Raw genomic sequence first — 22,790 nt, 5'->3', positions numbered from 1 at the left:
GACCCATCATAGGAAACCAATTTACAACAGCCATAAAAAATACTTCCTTTGCACCAAAGATACAAAAAGATGAATTTGATCCTGCCTCCGAGTTGAGTAAAGCAAAGGTTAAAAGTTCTACTGTGTTTTCCACTCAAAGAAAATAGCATTTGAGTCATCAGCCTAGAGTCCAGATTATTCTTGGAAGAATTAACAAAGTAGACTAAGAGTATTCATAATATTTAGGTTGCCAGAGCATTTGGGTTAGGATACCTATTGCCGAAAGAAGTTTTTAGTCATTGAAGTCAAAGCAGGATCCAAAAATGTATTTGAAAGATAACTCTAATGGAGAGGCTTAATAGCTTACAGAGCTCCGTGCTGAGCTTTCTTGGAAGGCTCTCCCCTAAGAGCTGCTCTGCACAAACACCACTTGATTTCCAGTCTCATTCTCTGCCTTCTCCAATACATACTTTTGCTGTGTAGTGATGATCATTGCTGGGGAATTCTGAAGCAACAGAGCTATTATGGGAAATGGCTAAATGCTCAGAGACACCGGCTTTGCAGTTCTAAGTAAAAGGATATATGAAAAAAACAAAATCAAAAAATGTCAAAGGGCTTTAGGCTTTCAGATGTTTGCAAACTGCTTCCTGGCCTCATATCCATACGTGCATGCTTTGGGTATGAAGCACTTATTCCCTTGGGTACCCAAGCAACAGTGGAAGAAAGTCAAGCATTCCATATAGTGCAAACTAAGTACCTAGGGTAACAGAATAAGAAATTGCAACTTATAAGCTTCTTGAGGACAGGTACTGTCTCATTTTTTGTGTTTGTTTTCCTAGCCCCAGAAAAGGAAATGGTGAACTGTACCAGTGTCTTTGCCAAGAAATCCCCAAATGGGGTTACAAAGAGTCAGACACTATTGAAATGACTGGACAACAACATCCCTAGCACAGTGATAGCCAATTAATAAATGCTTATTGATTTAATGAAGTCAAGATTGCAACAAGGTCTAAACAATGACCTAAGAATAGTAAGTATAGTTCCAGGCTCTCAAAGTGATCACATAGAGTCCTGGCTTTTTGACCTCTAGCAGTCCTGTGGTCATACAAACAATGAGAGCTCCCATGTTTCTTAGGTTCTTTAAAGAGCACATTCTTTATAATAACCCTGTGAAGTAGGCAGGGCAAGTATTTGTTCCTATTTGAAGATGAGGATCATGAGACTCAAAGAATAGAAATGACTTAGCTATAATCACTACTTTAGTTTCAGACCTCGGATTTGAATAGAGGCAGCTAAACATCTTGGTGAATAGAACGCTCGTACTGGAGTCAGGATGGCCAGAGTTAAAATCTGGCCTCAGAGACTTACTAGCTGTGTGACCCTGGGAAAGTCACTTAACCTCTGTTTGCCTCAGTTTCTCATCTGTAAAATGGGTTGAAGAAGGAAATGTCAAACCATTCTCATATCTTTGCCAAGAAAACCCCATGGACATTATGTCCACAGGGTCACAAAGAGTTGAACAGCTGAAAAACAACAACACTGCTGACTGTAGGTGCAACATCTTTCCCTTACAATCCTGTTCCCTTTTAGAGATCAAACATTCTGTATTATCATATACCGGCATGAAAGCTCAGGGCTAGTTCCCTCTAGACTACTACTCTCTCTCCACTTCTGTAATAGAAACCAGTCAAAATCTTCTCACTTGTTAGACCCTGGGATGTGAACAAATATCTCTCCTCTTCTCTCTTTCCCACTCTTTCCTTCTCTCTCTTCCCCTCTGAGTCTCCCCCCTCTTCTTTCTTCCAGCCCCCCCAACCCTAGAGTGAGTACAAGCTTTGGATCATTTTCCCACACACAGTTTTGTCTAGGAAATTCAGAATATATACCATATATAGATATGCACATAGGTTAAAAGTCCCCTTGTTTCTGTTTAAACACTTGAGGTATCAATGCTTAACAGACACAGGACAGGCTTAATTTCAATTTCAAAAATGTAAAACAATATATAGGGCTCAGTGTCCCATAAATACTCAATGCAACTTTTTAAAAAAATATTTAATTGATGCTCTTTTTAACATTCTCTTTAGTTTAGATGACTCTATGCTTGATCCCCCAGAGAACCCTCCCTTAGGACAAGTACAACTAAGCAGAACAAATCCATACATTCATCACATTTGAAAATATATGCCTTATTCTGCTTCCACAGGTCACCACGTCTCTGCTAAGGATCAGGGAACATGTTTTGCCATCAGTCTTTTTAAATCACTATTGGTCACTGCCCTGAAGGCAGATCTGAAGGCTTTCAATATTGTTTTCCAGTATTTTATTTTGGCCATCAGGTAAATTGTTCTCATTCTGCTTAATTTGTTCTGAATCACATCACACAAAACTTCCAAAGTTTTTCTGAGTTTTTCATCTGTATTATCACCAACTAATAGCCAAGTACCACAGCTGTGCAGACAAGCCAACCTAGCCAATACATCCTTGTAGGAAAGATAGCAATAGAGAGTTCTGGTCTTGGAATTAAGAAGACTTGAGTTTAAAATCCACTTCAGACACTAGCTGTGTGATTCTAGAGAAGTCAATTCCCTTGTTCTGGGGAATAAACTTTGTAGAGACCTGACCTGGCAATTGTCTCTGCAGATGCTACAACCTCTGCCTCCTCACCAGTTAGCTACTGAAGACTGAGGAAGACAATTCTTGCTATTAGACTCCTTGGCACAGTCAAATAATTCAACATCAGGAATAGAAATGGTATTGGCAATAGAAATGATCCTTAAAAAGATTGGTTGTCATCTTCCTTGTGACTATACCTAAGGACCACCATTCCTTGCTATCCACTCTGTATCTGAATGCTCCCATGTGTGTTGTATTCCCCAATTAGAATATGAAATCATTAAGAGCATATTGTCATGATTTTCTGTTTGTTTCCTCAATGCTTAGCATAGTGCTTGTCATATAGTAAATGCAGCACAATGGTATTCCACAACATCTATCCACCATTTTATTCAATCATTGCCCAATTAATAGGTACCCATTTTCCTTGTCAAGATAATGTTCTTCTTTCCAATGGGTTTCTCCTTTTTTTAATTTTTGCTTTTAGGAGGTTCAATTAGGATTAAGTAACTTGCCCAAGGTTACACAGGTAGTAAAAAGCATCTGAGGCCATATTTGAAGTCAGGTGCTCTTGACTCCAGGGCCCGCACTCTATTCACTGTGCCACCTAGCAACCCTTGGGTTCCTCCTTTAACCCAGATGCCTTTACAGACCTGAGCCCTACAGCATTACACTAATGGTTTAGACTTCCTCAGAAAGAAAATGAACTGGGATTGCTAGAGTTAAGATTTTTTCAACATCTCTGATGAAACCACCACAGAAGTAGTCCATGACCCAGGACATCAAACATTGTATTTACATGAACCAAATTCAGTCTTGAGATGCTCCTAAAAAATCACATGGCTTTGGTCCATTTTGCCCCACATTCAAAAGTTCCTTTGGTCTCTACTCCGTTCAAGACTCTTTCTGAACCTTCCCAATTCTTCTAAATCTGTCTGCTCCCTTGTATATGGTCAGTTTAAAGGGGTGGCTCTAAACACAATAGTCTGAAGCAATCAAATCATGTCCTATGATCTGAGACATAATCATTCACCCTCAATGAGACACCAAGAGGTCAGTAAGTACCCAAGCTCAGGAGACATGTTCAATCCTTTGAGAAGTGGCAGAATCATCTGCATTCTTCATGGATACAGAGAGGCAGCATGGTATAGTAGATAATGTTGGAATGGGATACATTCAGGAAAACTTAGGTTGCAATTCTACCTCAGATATTTATTAGCTATATGACTGCAGGCAAGTTACTTAACCTCTCTGTGCCTCAGTTTCCCCATCTGCAAAGTGAGAGGGTTGGATTCAAGGACCTCCAAGATCCCTTCTAGTTCCAAATCTCTGATCATATGATCATCTCAACAAGATACCAATGGATACATCCACATCTTCCCTAGGAAAAGCAATCAATGTCTCCAAAAGTGGCTCACCTCTATGGAATCTATAAAAGTTGATCATAGTATTCTGATTAACCCTTTGCTTAAGAAATCTCATTATTTCTGATGTGTGACACTGCATTACAATCAATCCCATAGGAATGTCATAATCACTTCTGCCCCTACCTTGGAATGTCTTCATGGAATTGATTAATAACAGCAAACAGAATACACCCATAAGTTTTGAGGTTGGTACATGATATTTATAGGCATATCCCACAAAGGTCACCCCAATGAACATCATATGTCAATAACATCTTTAATACATTAAAGTCCCTCAGTAAATTCACAAAATCCTGCTAAGACATCATTCAATCAACTGGCTATTTTTAATATTCTTTCTATAGAATTGCTTAACCCCCTGTAACATCATTTCACCTAACGCTGTTCTTAAAAAATATAAATAAATACTTAATGTTCAATTGGACTGTCTCCACTTAAATTCATACATAAGTTTCTTTGGGGGGAGAGAGTGGGGCGTAATAGAAAAAACCCAGAACTTGGAGTCTGAAAACCTGACTCTGTTACATATTGGTCAAGTAACTTCTCTGACTCTCACTTTCCTTATTTGTCAATGAGGCTAACAATCCTGAAAAATGTAAAGCACTTAATAAATTTTAAATTGATCTATAACTCTAAGCTATTCATTCACATCTGCCCACTACGATGGAGCATACATCCAAAGTACCCAAATGGATTATCTTGCACTATTTCAATAATTTGTCATTACTAACATTTTTTTAAATTATTCATTTAATTCAATATAAAACATGAATATTCTTAACAGAGAATGAGTCACAGAGATAGAACCTCAAACATCTGTTCTAAGAAGAGAGGAGATTCCATCATAATTAGCTATGTGGGGGAAAATGCATTCTTGCTGCCTTTGGTTCAGGCACAGTGCCACCAAAGTTTGATGCTAGAAATTTTTTTTTAGTTTTGAATGATTTATACTTGAGCTGAACTTATAAATCAGAACAGTAACAGCAGCTCTGAAGAGGGATGTATGTTTTTCCAAAAAGTCTAAATGAAATACTATGAAACCCACTACAAGAACAACACGGTTCTCTACCTGGCAGTCCTAATTGAAGTTAATCACACATGTTTAGACATAAGAAAACTCTTTGACACCTAATCCTTTTTTAAAAAAAGAAATGATCAAACAATCATCGTCTAGTCTTAAGTATCAAAGTATTTAACCTTGGCAATATGTCATATTCAGACATCTTACTTTCAGCCACGGCTCCTATTTCTTCAAACATCCTGTAACTTCTTCTACTCCTTATCTCTTGCCATCTTGAAAATCTTTGAAGATACTAAATATCATTAAATGTGAATTCAATTAACATTTATAAAAGGTTTGTTATGGCAGACAAGTCCAGGAAAAAGCACTAGACTGGGAGAAAGGCCTGACTTCTGCCACTAATTACCTGCATGACTGGGGGCAAGTCTCTGCTCCTCTTTGGACCTGGTTTCCCAGTGTTCTTTACATAATAACCCTGTCAAGCAGAGAGTATATTCATTTTACAGAGAATAAAATGAACTCAAGACAGGTTAAATAAGTTATCTAAGGTCACATAGGGAACTAGAGGAAGAACTGGGAATAAAATTCAGGTCTTCTAACTACCACAAGTCCTAAGGGTTTTCTATGGTAATATATGAAACACTAAAAAAATGCTATTTGGAATTATTATTTAAGCAGGATGTATGATGCATATAATATGCCTTGGCAGAAACTGGGCATGAGTCCCACTGTACTCTGCCTTAGTCTGACTATATCTGGAGGTTTGTGCTCAGTGCTGGATGCCAAATTTTGGAAGGACTGATAAACTATAAGGTGTCCAAAGAAGTAAGACCAGGACAGGCAAAGGCCTCAAATATCATGCCTGGAAGATTTATTAAAAAGAAGTAGAAATGTCTCTCTGAAAAATAAACAAACAAAAAGTAAAAGGTCTTTGAAGAAATACATTGTCTTTGACTGGTAGTGGTTCCAAAATGAAAACCAACATCAGAAGTATTTGATTCTAGGAATATCATTTTCCTTAGGAATTGCTACTGTATAAAGTGAATTGATATTTAAGTTAGGGTAAAGCATCCACAAAGTTTCACATCTCTAAGTAACAATCTCTGCTTTTAGTCACTAGCTACTAATCCTGACAAAATTTGAATCGATGGCATACTGGTAGTAAACACTACAATTATCAACTTATTTAACTGAATGACCCTTGAAATACAAAACACTTTTCATTGTAACCATTCCTCCCCATTCTTTCTGTGGGCAGCAATGCCAACTGGATGAAATCCATTTTTCCTACAAGATCAGCCTGAATGTGTGGAGAGAAGGCTTAAAATATCTAAAAAGAGCTGCCTAAGTGTTCTTTGCGGTTGTTAGTATATTCTGAACAAACAGTGTTGCATTATGGGCACTCAAATACTAATTGAGGATGACGGGCTGGATAAATGTATTTGTAGATGCTGAATCCAAGGCACACGAGTTTTCATTTGCTCCTACTGTGGGATCCACACCTGTAGCATGTTGGCAGAGGATATAGGTACCAAGGAGGGTTAAGGCCCACAAGGCCATTTTAATCACATCAAGACCTGCCCTTCTAAACCCAGGAAATACCAGTCAATTTATATCTCATCATCTTAACCCTGAAGGTCTAGTTAATGGTTTTACCCATGTATTCTTTCCTTTTCCAAAATGTTGTCCCATTCCCTCTTAACTTGATTTAGTCTACTTACTTCAATTGCTGACTTTGGCAGCTTTTCTGTCTCTCAACCAACCACTGTATAAAGACACCAGCCTGAATGACTTCTATGAGTCTGTGTTGCAATCTTTTTCACTACAGACCTAAGAAAATGCACACACCCTTCGAACCTGGCCTGGAAAAACACTCCTCCCCCTGCCCCACTTTCAACACACACGCACACTCTGGGACTCAGCATGAAATGTGAGGCTGAAAGCTACTAGTATTTTTACACTATATTTGAGCTCCTTGTTTTATCTGGAAATGAAACTAGTTGGGGAGAGGGGGAGAGAGAAGGGCTTTGTGAACTTAAAACCAGGATCGTATATTTAAGCAGAGCTGGGTGAAGTCACTGAACTTTGCTTTGGAAAAAATCTTTTTATGACATGTTTGTGATTTTGCCCCCAAAGAGCAAAAATGGACCCAAGGTTGTAAAAGAGTTAGAGTCCCTATTTTCCTTGGTTTCCCTGATAGTTTCATACCTTAAGAAAAAAAACAGAAGGTATCACAATTGTTTCCTTTACTCGATTTATATTGCTAGCAGCTACCATAGCACCTGGCACATAAGTAGGTGCCTAATAAATGTTTGGTGATGGATTGATATAAAGAGAACTGTGAAAGTTATTGGTAATTGCAAGCTCAGTTTCTTAGAAACCAGCAACATAGGCTACCCGCTGAGGTTAGCCTTCCTCCAAACATGCTCACTTCACCTTCTTTATTTGGAAGTGCTGCAAGTAGAAATACCCACACTGAGAACTCAAGGAGAACCTGGACCTTCAGGGGACATACAAAAATTAACTCCCAATAGGGGCTAACACAAAGACATTAGAACTTCACTCTAATAATGCTATAGCATAAACTAAGGCAAGTCTATCAGAGTGGATTCAGTTCAAAGATTGAAGCAGCTATCATAGGCAAGGTACTGTACCAAGTGCTGAAGGGAATACAAAAATGAGGTAAGATAGTTCTTGCCCTCAAAGAGCTTCTAATTTCATATTCCAATACTTCAAGAACCTAATTTCTACAGGGTGGGTAACCCTCTACGGCTACAGATCAAAACTTCTGATAAAACCAACTCAGCTGGTTTTGTGAACTGCTATGGCCAAAAAATAAATAAATCTCCCAGTAGCAAACCCTTTAATGATGCTCCTTTCTACACTTGGATAGGCTTGGTTAGGACCACAGAAAGGGTCTATCGTGGATTTGTATTCAATGTATTTCCAGCTTGGTAGAAGCTGACAGAGCTTACATGCCATTGATAGAGCCACTGAGCGCCAAGAGCCATGCCCACTCCATGATGAGATATTAAGGGAAGACACTGGTACAGATAGAGTCATACTTAATACTAGGATATTTTTAAAAGCAATTCAGGTTAAGTAACTTGCTCAAGGTTACACAGCCAGTTATTTTGTGTGGGTGCCAAGTATCTGAGGCCAGAACCGATCCCGGGTCTTCCGACTCTGGGGCTGGTGCTATTACTCACTGCGCCACCTGGCCACCCCTATACTAGGATATTTTGATAGTTCCATGGTTATCAATGTGCACAGTCTCTCTTCTAATGCTCATCTCATTTATATCTTCATAATCTGTAGAATTCCTGTTATCTTTTTTTATTCATCCATAGATAATCTATTCAACATACTAGATAACATCCTTTAGGTCTTTTAGTATCCATCTTTGTCCATCTTTCATCCCTGATTCTCACAATATGACAACTCTACCTCTTCTTTTGCCTGTGTTACCTCCATGAATCTGTACTTTGGCCACCTTCATGCCATATTTTCTTGGCTTTAACAGGACTCCCTAGATCCTTCCATGAGGCCCTGCTTACAACTCAAGGTTGGTGAGATTTCTCCAAAACTAGCCTAACCACATTACCTGTTGCTCTCCCATTATCTTTATAATATGCTGCAGCCCCACCAGACTCTGTCATTCTACTTCTAGCTCTTGGAACAATAATCAAATCAATGCTTCTATTTCTGAAAAGGACAAATTGATCAGTTGCTCTATGGTTCAGTCCAAAATACTCCTCCTTGGTCACCCTTAAATACATTGTCTTTTCCTAATTAATATAAATTTCTTGAGGAAGGTAACATACTTTTTTAAAATTTTTATCCTCAGTGTTCAGCATTGTATCTTAGACATAGTAAGCATTTAATAAATGCTTTTTACTCATTCGTTCATTTGTCATAGTTGAAATAAAAATCTTATAAGAAATTTAAGAGAGGTAAATACTGTCTAGCTGGTGGAATTAAAGCAAGGTTTCTTGTTGGAAATGGCACCTGAGCTATGCTTTAAAACAAAGAAAGAAAGATGTTGAACAGCCAGAGATGAAGAGGAAAAATAAACCAAAAGTCCATTCTAAGCATAGGGAACAGTATAAGTAAAATCACAAAAATGAAAGAAAGTAATTCTTCAATATATCTAGGACCCCACTGATGTGGATTCTCCCTTGATGCATCCACATCTTTTTCTCCATTTTACTGTTTGTCTAGGTTGATTCATAAATCCTTTGGTTGATGGAAGGTCAACCAAATTGGGGGGGGGGGGGTAGGGAGTTCCCTTTCAGTCTCTTTTCATTACATGGGTATTAACATAGCATACATGATCTGCAATCTGCTGTCCCTTACCTAGCTACATGATTAGATGACCTCAATTTCTACTCAAATCTTTAGTGATATTTACCACTCCTTTTCTTGTGCCCAGTTCATAGTAATGAGTTGTAGTCAATTTATAGTCACCATGCATCCATTACCCTTTGATTAACCCAAAACTTTGGTTCTTTGGAAGCTATGGTATTCCATGATTCATGGCCATATGATGATCAATGTGGAGGATAGCAATGGTGGAAAAAATGAGGGTTGTAATGAAAGTATGTAATATCTAATAAAAGGAATCTAATCTCACAAGGGGACTTGGTTCATCACTTATCCTGACTTCTAGAGTTAGAAATTAACACAGTGGTGGAACCTTAAAAGGTTATATGAATAACAACAGTCAGATAAGGCATTGGCCAATTAAAAGACCACCTGGTACAAGTATGCCTATTGCACATAGCTAGGTTAGAGACTCATTACCATACTGACCCTGGATGAATTTATAACCACTGTGACTTAAAAAACTACTCACTAAATCAAAGGGTTATAACTAGGAATATTTTCGTGTAGATAGAATGATAAAGGACAAGGGCACAGAATGAACAGTCTTACTGCTAATGCAACAGCACTGAAAAGGGAGCACTTTAGTCCTTGCTCCTGCCCCTCACTTTAAATCCTCAAACCCCTAAGAGCTAGCCAATGGTATACCTTAAACAGTACCTAAGTCACCAGAAGACTATAGGAAGCTGTGTCGTAATCCATCACTTGCCTCATGTTAGGTATGTCTATGTTAAGTTATAGAGAGATTTTAATTTGCATTAGAGAGAGGAACTCTGCCCCAATAATATCATGGATCCTTGCAATATGGAAGTACTATGTGCCCAGTCCCATGTTCAGTGCTGAAAGCAGCTCAGTGACAGAGCGAATAGAATACTGGACTTAGTGTAAGGAAGACCAGAGTTTAAATCTGGCCTCAGATCCTTATGACCTTGGTTGTCATTTGGTCTGCCTCAATTTACTCTTGTGTAAAATAGAGATAATAACAGTACCAACCTCCCAGGGATATTATAAGGATCAAATGAGATATTTATAAAGTACTTTTCAAAACTTAAAGCTCTATATAAATTCTTGCTATGATTGCTAATAAAAACATTAAAGGTCACATCATAAACTAATTAGAAGAGCAAAGAAATAAATGCCTTTCACAACTAATAGATAGGAGGAGAGATCATAGTAAAAAAAAACAATAAAGAGGTTCACAGAAGAGAAACTAGACAATTTTTATTAAATAAAATTTAAAAGATTTTCAGAAATGAAACCAACACAGTTAAAATTAGATATTAAACAATGAACTGGGAGGAAAAAAAAACCTTTGAAGAAAAAATTTACTGCTTTCTGAGATATATAAGGAACTAATTTACATGTACAAGAGCCATGGAAAAAAAGATAAGAACAGGCCATTCTCAAAGGAAGAAATTCAAGTTATTAAAACCATATCACTAATAATTAAAGAAATGTAAATTAAAATGACCATGAGATTTTATCCCATACCCAGGAAGTGACAGAAAAATGATCATTGTTGAAACAGCTAAAGGAAAAAATGGGTACAATAACAAGCTGCTGGTAGAGGTATAAGCAATTTGCAACTATGCACAGTCACCAAAGTGTGAATACCATTTGACCCAGTGATATGACTGCAAGACCTATTTACCCAAAGAAAGAGAGAAAAAATATCCATATGTATAAAAATGCTTTAAATAATCTATTCTTGGAAATTAAGGGAGTATACATCAATTTGATAATAATTTAACAAATCATGACATATTAATGTAATGGAGTATTATTGCACAGGAAGCAATTTTTAAAAGGATGGTTGGGATAACTTGTATGAACTGATGCAGAGTAAAATGAGCAGGACCCACAGAAACATTTATACAACAGCGTAAAGAAAAACAACTCTGAACTTCAGAACTCTGACCAATGTAATAACCAGCCACATTCCAGAGGACTAATAATGACAAATACCATACACCTTCTGATGGAGAGGCAATGGAATCAAAGCACAGAATAAGGCATACATTTTCAGCCATAACCAATGTAAAAATTTGTTTTATCCAACTATGCATATTTATTAGAAGGCTTTTTTTTTCTGGAGAGGGGAGGTCAGGAAGGTAAAGGTACAGTTGGTCAGGGAAGGAATCTACTGTTAGGATTTTCAAAAAAGGAAAAGAAAGATAATTAAAGGGTCATTACAGCAATTTAATGCACAGAAGAATACAGAAGGAAAGTAGAAGATAGCTTTGAAAGATACTTGTTAAAACCTGCAATTAAAGGAAGAGCAAGTCATACCCAACAGAGATGCATAGTTTCATGTATTACCCTCTACTCTTAACATGAGAAAATGCTCATTTTATTTGATGTTTGGGATCAGAATTTTTAAAAATAAGAATCCCAATGAGAAAGTCATTTTAATAGTCAAGGTTAAAAGCTATAAGTAGAAAAGAGACAGATGCTAGATATATTGTGGAGGTTGAATTAATAAAACTTGGCAACTGATTAAATGTGAAGAGGGAAAAGGGAACCTCAAGGATGATTCTGAGGTCGTGAACCTGGGCGAATGGAACGTTTGTAGTACCTTCAATAAAAACAGAGAAGTTAGTTAGAGGGGTGGTTTGGGTGGGGAAAGATTAAGCAGCACTTTGAGTGTGAGATGCCTACACATGTACAATTGGAGATGTCTAACAGGCAGTTTCTAAAATGCAAATGAATTTAAGAAGAAAGATGGTGGCCGAATATATAGATGTAAGACTTGTCTACATAGAGGAGATAGACTGAGCCCAAGGGAGCTTATGAAATCACTAAACAAGAATGTAGAGACAGAAGACCTTGGCATATAACTATGTATATAGGATAACAATCCTGAGGGGGAAAAGCAGAAAAAAAAAAGACTGAGAAGTGGCCAGAAAGAAACAGAACAAGAAAAAAGTAGTCTCAGGAAAACCCAGAGAAGAAAGGGTGTCTAGGAAAATAAAAGGTGGTCATCCATGTAAAATGCTGTTAAAAAGGTGGGAGGGGAAAGATAAGGACAGAGAAAAAGGCTACTGGAAGATGCAGCAATTGAAAGATTATTTGCAACCTTGGAGAAAACAGTTTCATTTTAATGATTAGATCAGAAGCCACTATGGAAGAAGATGAAGAGGAAATTGGAAGTAACAAAATAGAATTAAAGAAAATTGGCAGTTTTTTCTACTTGATTGGCTGTGAAACAGAGAAAGATGAAACAATGGTAGTTTGAAGTATGTAAACAGAATGAAAGTTTTTAAGCATGAGGAAGATTTGGAGATGCTTGTAAGCAGTAAATAAATAAGTGGGTGAGGAAAGATTGTAGGTAACAGCAAAAATGGGAAATGAGGATTGAGCTCCCAGAAAAGAGAAGAGACAGAATAAAAGTTTGGTGCTTGCAAAGAGAATGGTCAAAAGAGAAAAAGAGGAGAGAGGAAGGAATGAGGGAAAATTAGTGTTGAAGCAATTTAGAAAAAAAAAATGTTAGGGAGAAAAAGTAGCTCACAACATATGGCTTCATTCCTTTTAGTGGAATATTTAACAACATCCTTTGCCTTGTAGGGGTTGGGGGAGAAGTGACTGTACAGATCTGAGGTATCAAAAATACAGGGCCCAGTGGAAGCCAGAACCAGACCAAAATGTAATTGGTAAATATTTAACAAAACAAATAAAAATAGAATGGAATATAGATAACGTTAACATGTGTTTTCTAAGTCAAGTTTTTCTAAGTGGTTTATGGTGGTTTGTTATTTATTTTCATTTATGGAATTAAAACAAGCATTTCCATAACATAGTATAATTTTTTTAAAAGGATGATTGCACATGAAACCGCAAATCTATCATATACACCTTGCTATTCCTTTTAAATATATAATGAAATTATCATGTAAATTTCTTTTTCCTTTTTTTCCTCCCTCCTCCTCTCCCTGCCCAAGAAATGGCAACCTTTAGGCACAAGTAAGTATTACGTGTGTGTGTGTGTGTGTGTGTGTGTGTGTGTGTGTGTGTGTAAATTATTCTATACATACTTCTATTTATCAGTTCTTTCTCTGGATGCAGATAGTAGCATCTTTCTTCATATGTCCTTTGCAGTTAATTTGGGTTTTTATTATTTCATGAAAGTCTTCCCACGTTCTTCTGAGATTATTAAGCTCATCATTTCTTATAGCACAGTAGTATTCCATCACAATCATATACCACAACTTGTTCAGCCATTTCCCAGTTGATAAGCATCCCTGTAATTTCCAGTTCTTTGCCACCACAAAGAGAGGTGCTATAAACATTTTAGAATATACAGGTTCTTTTCCTTTTTCCCTAATCATCTTTGTAGACAGACCTAATAGTGGTATTACTGGATCAAAATGTACAGGCAGTTTGGGCATAATTCCAGATTGCTCTCCAAAATGGTTGGATCAGTTCACAATTCCACCAATGATGAATCAGTGTCCCAATTTTTTCACATTCCTTCCAACATTTTTACCTTTCTCTTTCAATCATAAATATTTTAGGATAAGTATTCATTATTTGGTGAAAATTAGAAAGCAATATGACAGAAACTGAGCATAGACCAATATCTTATACCGTTTACCAAGTTATGGTCAAAATGGATACATGACCTAGATATAAAGAGAGACAATACAAGAAAATTAGAAGATCGTGGAAGATATTATTTATCAAACTTATGGGGAGGCAAACAATTTCTAAATAAGAGTGAGCAAAGTTAGGTGTAAAATGGATCATTTTGATTACATTAAATTAAAAAGGTTTTGGGCGCAAGTCTGAGAGCAGCCATCTCACATATATCTCACAACTTTTACAGCCTGACCAGCAACCTCAATATCCCCCAAATGGTATCTGCTATTAAGTATCCGCTGATTCTGAATGTCCTAAAGGAGAAACAGTTTCCCAAGAACAAGATTATTGTTGTTGGGGTTGGTGCAGTTGGCATGGCACATGCCATCAGTATCTTAACAAAGGATTTGGCTGATGAACTTGCCTTAGTTGATGTAATAGAAGACAAACTAGAGGGAGAGATGATGGAACTCCAACATGTCAGCCTTTTCCTCAAAATGTCCAAGATTGTTTCTGGAAAAGACTACAGTGTAACTGCAAACTCAAAACTTGTCATCATTATGGCTGGGGCACATCAACAAGAGGGAGAAAGTCATCTTAATTTGGTTCAGTGTAATGTGAATATCTTTAAATTCATCATTCTCAATATTGTTAAATACAGCCCTAATTGCAAGCTGCTTATTGTTTCCAATCCAGTGGATATTTTGACATACGTGGCCTGGAAGCTAAGTGGCTTCCCTAAAAACTGTGTTATTGGAAGTAGTTGCAATCTGGATTCTGCCCATTTCCGTTATCTAATGGGGGAGAGACTTGTTGTCCATTCTTCAAGTTGTCATGGATGGGTCCTTGGGGAACATGGAAACTCCAGTATTCCTATGTGAAGTGGTGTGAATCTTGCCAGTGTGTCTCTGAAGAATGTTAATCCTCAAATAGGAACTGATGCTGATTCAGAGAATTGGAAAGAAGCTCATAAACAGGTGGTTGAAAGTGCTTATGAGGTGATCAAGCTGAAGGGCTACACTTCCTGGGCCATTGGCTTGTCTGTGGCAGATCTGGCAGAAAGCATTATGAAGAATCTGAGGAGAGTGCATCCAATTTCCACCATGATTAAGGGACTATATGGCATTAATGAGGATGTCTTCCTTAATGTCCCATGTATCTTGGGGCAGAATGGCATTTCAGATGTGGTGAAGGTAAACCTGAATCCAGAGGAGGAGAGCTATTTAAGGAAGAGCACAGATACTCTTTGGGGAATCCAGAAGAAGCTGCAATTTTAAAACCTTTTAATGTGTTGCCATCAAGAGAACATGACAGTGGGTAAGGGGTTATGTATGATACGCTTTTCAAATAGGTCAAAGCCTGCCTCTGATTAGTGATTGAACACCAGAAATGTAAAACCTATGAACACACTCTAGTCTCTTCCTACAGTTAGAAATGGGGAATAGTAGAGTGTGACTATTTGTTTAAACCCTGTTGTTGTTTGCATATGATGCTGGAAATGACTTGTATAGTCTTAGTAGTTGGTGTCAAGCAGACAGTGCCCCACAGGTATATAAACTACCTGCCTTGTATGTAGGTACTACATGTTCCTGTAGGTCCAGAAGACAACACTCCTGGCTATAAGACACCATGCAGTAGTAATACTTTACTGATGCATTGATTCCCTTGTGCTCCCCTCCATTAGGGCTCTATAGCATGGCCCCATGCATCACATTTCCAGAGGACCTGATTTTTGTCTACACACACAAACACATACACACACATATTAATAGTTGTAAATTTCCATATTATATAAAAATATCTGTATATGTACAACAATGCAACCAATTCCTCAAGTGTCATACTAACCCTAAATACTGAATAAACAACAAATAACTGATAAAAAAAATTAAAAAGGTTTTGTACAAATAAAACAAATGTAGCAAAGATCAGAAGGAAAGCAGAAAATTGGTGTGGGGGGGATTTTATAGACTGTTTCTCAGATATACATTATGTAGATAGATATTATATATATATATATCAGATATATATTCTATCCCAAATATATAAAGAGCTTTATCAAATCTATTAGAATATGAGTCATTCCCCAATTGATGAATGGTCAAGAGATGTGAACAAACAGTTTTCCAGTGAAGAAATCAAACAATTTATAGCCACACAAAAATTGTTCTAAATCACTATTGATTAGAGAAATGCAAATTAGAACAACCTTGAAATATCATTTTATACCTACCATATTGGTTACAATGACTAAGGGTATATATGGTTTAGTGGCTCCCATTTCTACTTGAGTTTGACACCCCTGCTGTAAATGGCTTAAGGAAAGAAGAAAAAGTTTGGTACATTTGCTAAGAAGCATAGTATTGAAAATCAGTAAAGGAAGAGTAAAAGGACTGAAATGCACTAATGAGGGCCCAATTGAAAAAAAAAACATAATAAAATTGTAGTGGATACTATAAGAACAACTGTATGACTTCATTTGTATTCATTAAAATGCATATAGGTAATCCAAGGCTGGGGTATGGAAAGAGATTCACTGCAATGGGACAAGAAGAAAGGGAATCCAGGGTAGAGTACAGTTGGACTGGTTAATTATCAGGTCGAGATTTCAAAAAGAGAAAAGTGATGTCAGACAATAGGAAAGCAAGAAGTTTTAGTGGTTACAGAGAAGGTTTAGGAGGAGTAAGGTAGAAGTAAATATGGAAAGATAAAAGATAGTAGAAATGAAATATTCATTGGTGATGCACATTTGAGGATCACCGTGTCTGACTTCAGTAGAGTGAAAGTACGGGTCAGGGTTGCTAAAATGTTTTATGAACTAGAAAGCAAAGGCATATGAGAAAATATCGACCTGAAAAATGAAGTCACCAAGTGTAAGAGAAAGGTCTGGGACTCATGAATTTTCACATTATATATATATATATATTTTCAGACAACTTTGATGTATTGATCAATTATGAAACTAAACACTATGTAATTGGAATACATAAGTTGGCCCTAAACAAAATGAGAAAATCTACCTCCTTTCTTTGCAGTAAGGACTAAGAATTATGCTGATTTTTTTCTTCTCCTTCATTTTTGTCTTCATAAAATACTATTTGTAAAATGGAGTGTCTCTCTGAGACAGGGAAGGGAAAGGATGTTGGGGGGAAATTGTAGCGATGTAAAACACAAAATACTGATCAACAGAACATTTTTAAATGGGGGGAGAACAGATAGAACGGTGTGGGCAGGAGAGCAAAACTCTAAGGTAGGTATTAATCACTTTGAGAAAGAAAAGAGACCTGGGTGGATCCCAGTATTCTCAGCTTGATTGTCATTTTTAATTTTATAACTTAAAGGATCATATGATCATTTAGGAGAAAGATTTCTAATACCACAATTTTACAAAAAGATAACAGGCTTAGTGACAAGTGAAAGAGAATTTTAAAAGGCATTTATTTTAGTAGCTGGAGGGAATTTAACATGTTCAGTAATTTTTCAGTCATGTCCAACTCTTTGTTACCCCATTTGGGATTTTCTTGACAAAGATATTGCAGTGGTTTGTCATTTCCTTCTCCAGCTCATTTTACAGGTGAGGAACTGAGGCAAACAGGGTTAAGTGACTTGCCTAGGATCACACAGCTAGTAAGTGTCTGAGGCTAGATCTGAACCCAGGAAGGTGTCTTTCTTACGCCACACCTGGTTTTCTATCCATTGTGCCATCTAGGTGGCCCTTTTTTATTGGATTTTTTTTTTACTTATTCCATACTGCCTATCTGGTGGTGGAAGAAGCATAATTTTGTGTTGAAATTAAACTTGGTCCCATCTCTTCCTCCCTCTCTCCTAAGTCTCTGCCTCACACCTCTTGAATCTCTTTTTGTTTTTGTTTTCCATCATATTACTTCAGGACAAACCATCTGTAGACAACCAAAATCCACCATATACACTAGGTCAAAGTTGACTATTTGTACTTGTAAACTTAGCTCTCATTTCACTTGCTGTGGGGTGAGTTATGATAATTTCATGCGCCCAAGTATGTCATCCATAACAACAATGAATTTCATTAGACCCTAGAAAGAACCTCTGACATGTCACCTCACACCCAGAAAGTTGGTAATGATGGGATAGAAAAGTTAGTGGAGCTGTAAAGCAGCCCAACTATTCTGGAAAGCAATTTGGAATTATGCTAGAAAGGTAACCAGAGATTCTTCTGTGAGGTATATACCACAAAAGTACAAATTTGTAAAAGTCTCATACATATGAAAATATTCATAGCAGCAGTTGTAATGACAAAGAATTAGAAATTACTTAGATGTCCATTAAGTAGTGAATGGGTAAATTGTTAGAATTTTACTAACGCATGAGAAACAGTGAAAGTGAAAAATTCAAAGCATGGGAAGTTATATGAATTATTGCAGTTTGAAATGAAATAAACACAGAAAAAAAATAATAACCACAATGACAACAATGGAATGGGATAAAAAAGAAATCAAGCAGTGTGTAATTATAATAACCAAGCTTGGCCCTTAAGACAAAGGGAAAATATACCTCCTTTCTTTGCAGTAGGGACAAAGAATATAGAACACTAAGTACACTGTCAGACTCACTATGTAGGTTAATTTTGCCAAACTGATTTTTCCCTTATTTTTTATTCTTTATTATAAGAGATGGTCACAAAGTAATGGGGGGGCATAATATATTTGAAAATAAAGGTGGTATAAAAACAAAACATCAATAAAAAATTGAATGTCTATAAAAATCAATTACAAAAATCAATTGTAGCTTATGTGCTTATTTTTTCTCTTTCTTGCTGGGCGGGTTGCCCTCCCATTTGCTCTCCTATGTCAGAAGTTGGCATCTCTGAGCTGGCTCATGTAGCCCAATGTAAGTGAAAGAGTGTATTATTCTACAGGTGGCATGGGCTATGTATTTCAGACAGCAATTCTATTAGGATGAAGGTCGTCATGGAGGTCGTCGATTAATTGTGTAACAAGGTGTCAGAAAATATTCCACAAATAAATAGAACATGACTAACTCAACACATTGAATTTATAGAAAGTCTCAATTAGATCCCTAAAATAACACAATTATTGCAAAATTCTAGCCTGAAGCTAAACTTGGTCACCTCTTTGAAAGAAGGAGCTCCCCATTGGCAGGAACTTAAAAAGTAACCTAATATGCTATACTAACAGAAATGTAACAGACTGCTTATTGGGTCATGTTTAAAAACAGAATGTATAATGGTTTTCTGATCTTACTGATACATATTTCCACAAAAAACACTTGAGACAAGTGAAACCTATTTTACGGTTCACAAAGAATCAGCCCAACGAAACATGAGTTCCAAACTGGGCTAGGCTACACGTGGATATGAATCCCAGAAGAATTTGTAAAAATAAGCATAAGTTTCCCCAATGACATCATATTGCTATTATCTACATTGATACCTCCCTGAACCTTCCCCCTTCTTCCTCCTGTCCTGTTCTCTCACCTGACAGAAAACAAAGGAGTCTAAAGAAAAGTTCACAAACCCAATGAAGGCTGCATAGCTTGTATTTATGGGATACTGTGTGCTTCGAAAACATTTTCAGAGAGAGAGAGAAGGAAAGAGAGAAAAAGAGAGAGGAGAAAGGGAGGGAGAAAGGAGGGGGTGTAGTTAGAATGAGAAGGAGAGAGGGAGAGAGAAGGAAAAGAGAAAGGGAGAAAGAGGGAAGAGGGAGAGAAAGAGTGCAGAGGAAAAGAAAGGAGAGAGAGAGGTATATGTGTATATATATAATATATATGACATATGTATATAGACACATTATGTATATGCATACATAATGCATATATATCAATTTCATTTAATCCTTACCACATCTCTTGCAGATAGGTAGAACCTAAGCCATAATAAGCATTCCTGGAGTGGGAGCAAGGATTGGGGAAGGAACCACAGAAGAAATCTGAGAAAAGCAATTTATTGGGTGGGGGGGCAAGCAGGTAAGGGGGAAGGTCACATAGTCCTCAAGGAGAAGTTGTACCCTTGAACCACAACCTCCTGTGTGAGAAGAGAGCCTAGGATACCAGACCTTATAGCCAGAACCTCAGATGGTCCCCACTAGGAAAGCACTCAACTCCAGTACAGCCAACAGTAGGGGAAGAAAATCAACTTAGTTGCTCCCTGTTTTTTACTAATAATTCTTCCTAACTCATTGCTAAACTCAATTATTTCTGTGTGATGAAGGAATCCAAGTCTCGTTAGGGACCTCTAAATATTAGTGCTCTTAAGCAAAGCCTTAGTTACATTATCCTAGGCCTGGCTTTGGGTAGGGCTAACATCTTTGCCACTTTTCAGATTGGGAACCCAAAGACCAGAGAGAATTTAAAAAATCAGAAACTTAGAAATTCATAAGATTTATAGCTGAAAGGGATTACTGTCAGAAGAGAGTTAATTCATTTGGCAGAAGAGGAAACTGAAACCCAGAGAGGCGAAATGACCTGCCCAAGCCCACATAGGTAGTAAGTAACAGAATGGGGAGCTGAGCTCAGGCATTTTCCAGGACCTGCACTGCCTATTGGCATATGGTTCTGTCTATTCCCGTGCTTAAAATCAACAGCATTTTTGTTAAGTACTCCTTCCCTTTGGGGGAGAGGGTTGGAAGACAGGAATGAAAAATTTCCAAAGAAAACAAAACCTTAGAGAAGAATATATTTATCAATGTTCAGAGGAAGAAATCAACAATGACATGGTACATTGATTCTTCAGTTATATTTTGAAGTTAATTCAAGAGTTAGTGCATAGTCATTGCCATGTTTTCCTCTGGACCCCAAAACAGTGTATAATAAATTAAATACATGTAAAGCCCTGTTGACACTTGGGTCAGGCTTCTGATCCAAATATAGCTCACATTGCTCACCAATGAACCCAAACTAAGAAAACGATTCTCATGCTCTCACCCTCACTCTCTCTGGTAAAATCAGAACAGTCTCCAGTGGCTATTTATTTCTGGTGGCTGAAATCACAGATATTTTAAGGTGTTCAGGATTGCCCAAATACATGGAAACCCATTCATAACATGTTCACTTCAAATGTTTCCTGCATAGAACATTTATACTTCAAATACTTGACCTATTGCAAATGTGTGTGGCAGCTCTCATGTATCATATATTCCTGCTTTATAGCATTTTCTTTTTCGGTCCAGTGGAAACTATTTTAATGGAGTTTCTCTGTACTCATCATATGTTCAGTGGCTTTAAAGAACAGTCCCTTGATATATTATTATACTCCCCCCGCTTTTCCACAATAGGGGCTTTGGATTTTGCATATCTTTTATCTGTTTCCAATTTGATAAACATTAATTAAATTCCTACTCTGTGCAAGGCACTGTGGTAGGCCTTGTGGTGCAAAGATAAAAGAAAATAATAGTCCCTGAGCTCAGGAGCTTTTATTCTTGGTGGTCCATCTTCCCAATGCCCAGTAACATGCATTCTATTTCTATAAGCTTTATTATTTATAAAGCACCTTCACATAGAGTGTTATCTGATCTTTACAACAACCCAGTGAGGTAGCTGGGGCAAGTCTTAGTTTCTCTTTTTACTTTATCCAATAATTTAATAGATTCCTGGTTTCATCACTCTAGGTGTTCCCCCTATCAAGTAGGGGCAAAGAAAGGTACTAGAAGCAGCAATGAATGGCCCATCGCCTGCATTTGAGTCCCTCCCCCACCTAATCTGCTCCTTATCTTTTAGGACATTGGACAAGTCCATTCACTCTCCCTAGAGTTCAGCTTCCTCACCTCTAATATGAGGAAATTAAACAAGATCATCTGTAAAATCTTTTCCAGCTCTGAGTCCTATGATTGAAAAACCATCTTGTCTCAGCCTAAGCAATCTATTACTGCTCAAATATGTCATCATCACTTGTATCGGTATAGAATGAAGAAATGTTTGGGCAGATACAGTCAGTCATGAGATAATCACTGAAGCAAATACCTTAGTCACACCCTGCACTTTATGATAAAAACAGATACATCAACTAATAAATCAATCCCTATTTACTGAGTGCTAATTCAATGCAACAAATATTTATTAAATGTCTAGAGTACCATGCTAGGTGCTATGGAAGACACTAAGTCTAATAAAGCATGGTCTCTGCTTACAGTCTGGAAGGATGACACAACACAATCAAATAACTTCCAAGATTTTTAAAATTCATGTAAGATCAGTCAATCAGCCAGCAATTAACAGGCGCTGGGTAAACAAGACGAATATAAAGACAAAAGACAATGGCTGACCTCTAGGAGATCACAGTCTAATGGTGGTGATCTTATGGGTCAGGGTGGGGTTTAGGGGCAGGAGAAAGAACATAAAGATAAATCAAGTTAGAATACATACTGTTCCAGTAAAGCTTGTAGTGAAGTATAATACCTTGAAAATCCCTAAGGCCTTCTTTTACTACTGTTCTGACAAACAATAAAGTTACACTTAAATGTGAATTGTTGTCATTAGGCCTTGAATTCAAATCTCCTGAAGCCAAGTTCAATGCATGTCACAACCCTTATTTAATCAACTCAGTTTTCAGAACTGGCTTTACAAGTATTCAGAGTAGTCCATCATCTACTAATATGGTAGGCTTTGAACCAGGCAAAGAAGTCATTACTTTGTGGATTTGAGTCCTAAGCAAATGTAGAAATGTCATCCAAACAAGCCAAAGCAATCAACCAATTAATCTATAAGCATTTATTAAGTTATCACTCACTATATGCCAGGAACTGGGGACACAAAGGAAAGGAAAGAGACAAAAACATCTGCTTGCTCTCATGGTGTTC

General features: G+C 37.3%; 1 pseudogene; it reads left to right on the top strand.

The window, feature by feature from the left end:
• The first annotated feature begins 14,275 nt into the window (after positions 1 to 14,275).
• LOC138147340 (L-lactate dehydrogenase A chain pseudogene) lies at positions 14,276 to 15,658 on the top strand (annotated as a pseudogene).
• The last annotated feature ends 7,132 nt before the right edge of the window (positions 15,659 to 22,790 follow it).

The sequence above is a fragment of the Petaurus breviceps genome, unplaced genomic scaffold, assembly GCF_028583685.1.
Source record: "Petaurus breviceps papuanus isolate PSGF00001 unplaced genomic scaffold, PetGlider_PUasm1.0 140, whole genome shotgun sequence".
Taxonomy (NCBI): domain Eukaryota; kingdom Metazoa; phylum Chordata; class Mammalia; order Diprotodontia; family Petauridae; genus Petaurus; species Petaurus breviceps.
The sequence above is the reverse complement of the archived record's forward strand: the minus strand, read 5'-3'. Positions and strand labels throughout refer to the sequence as shown.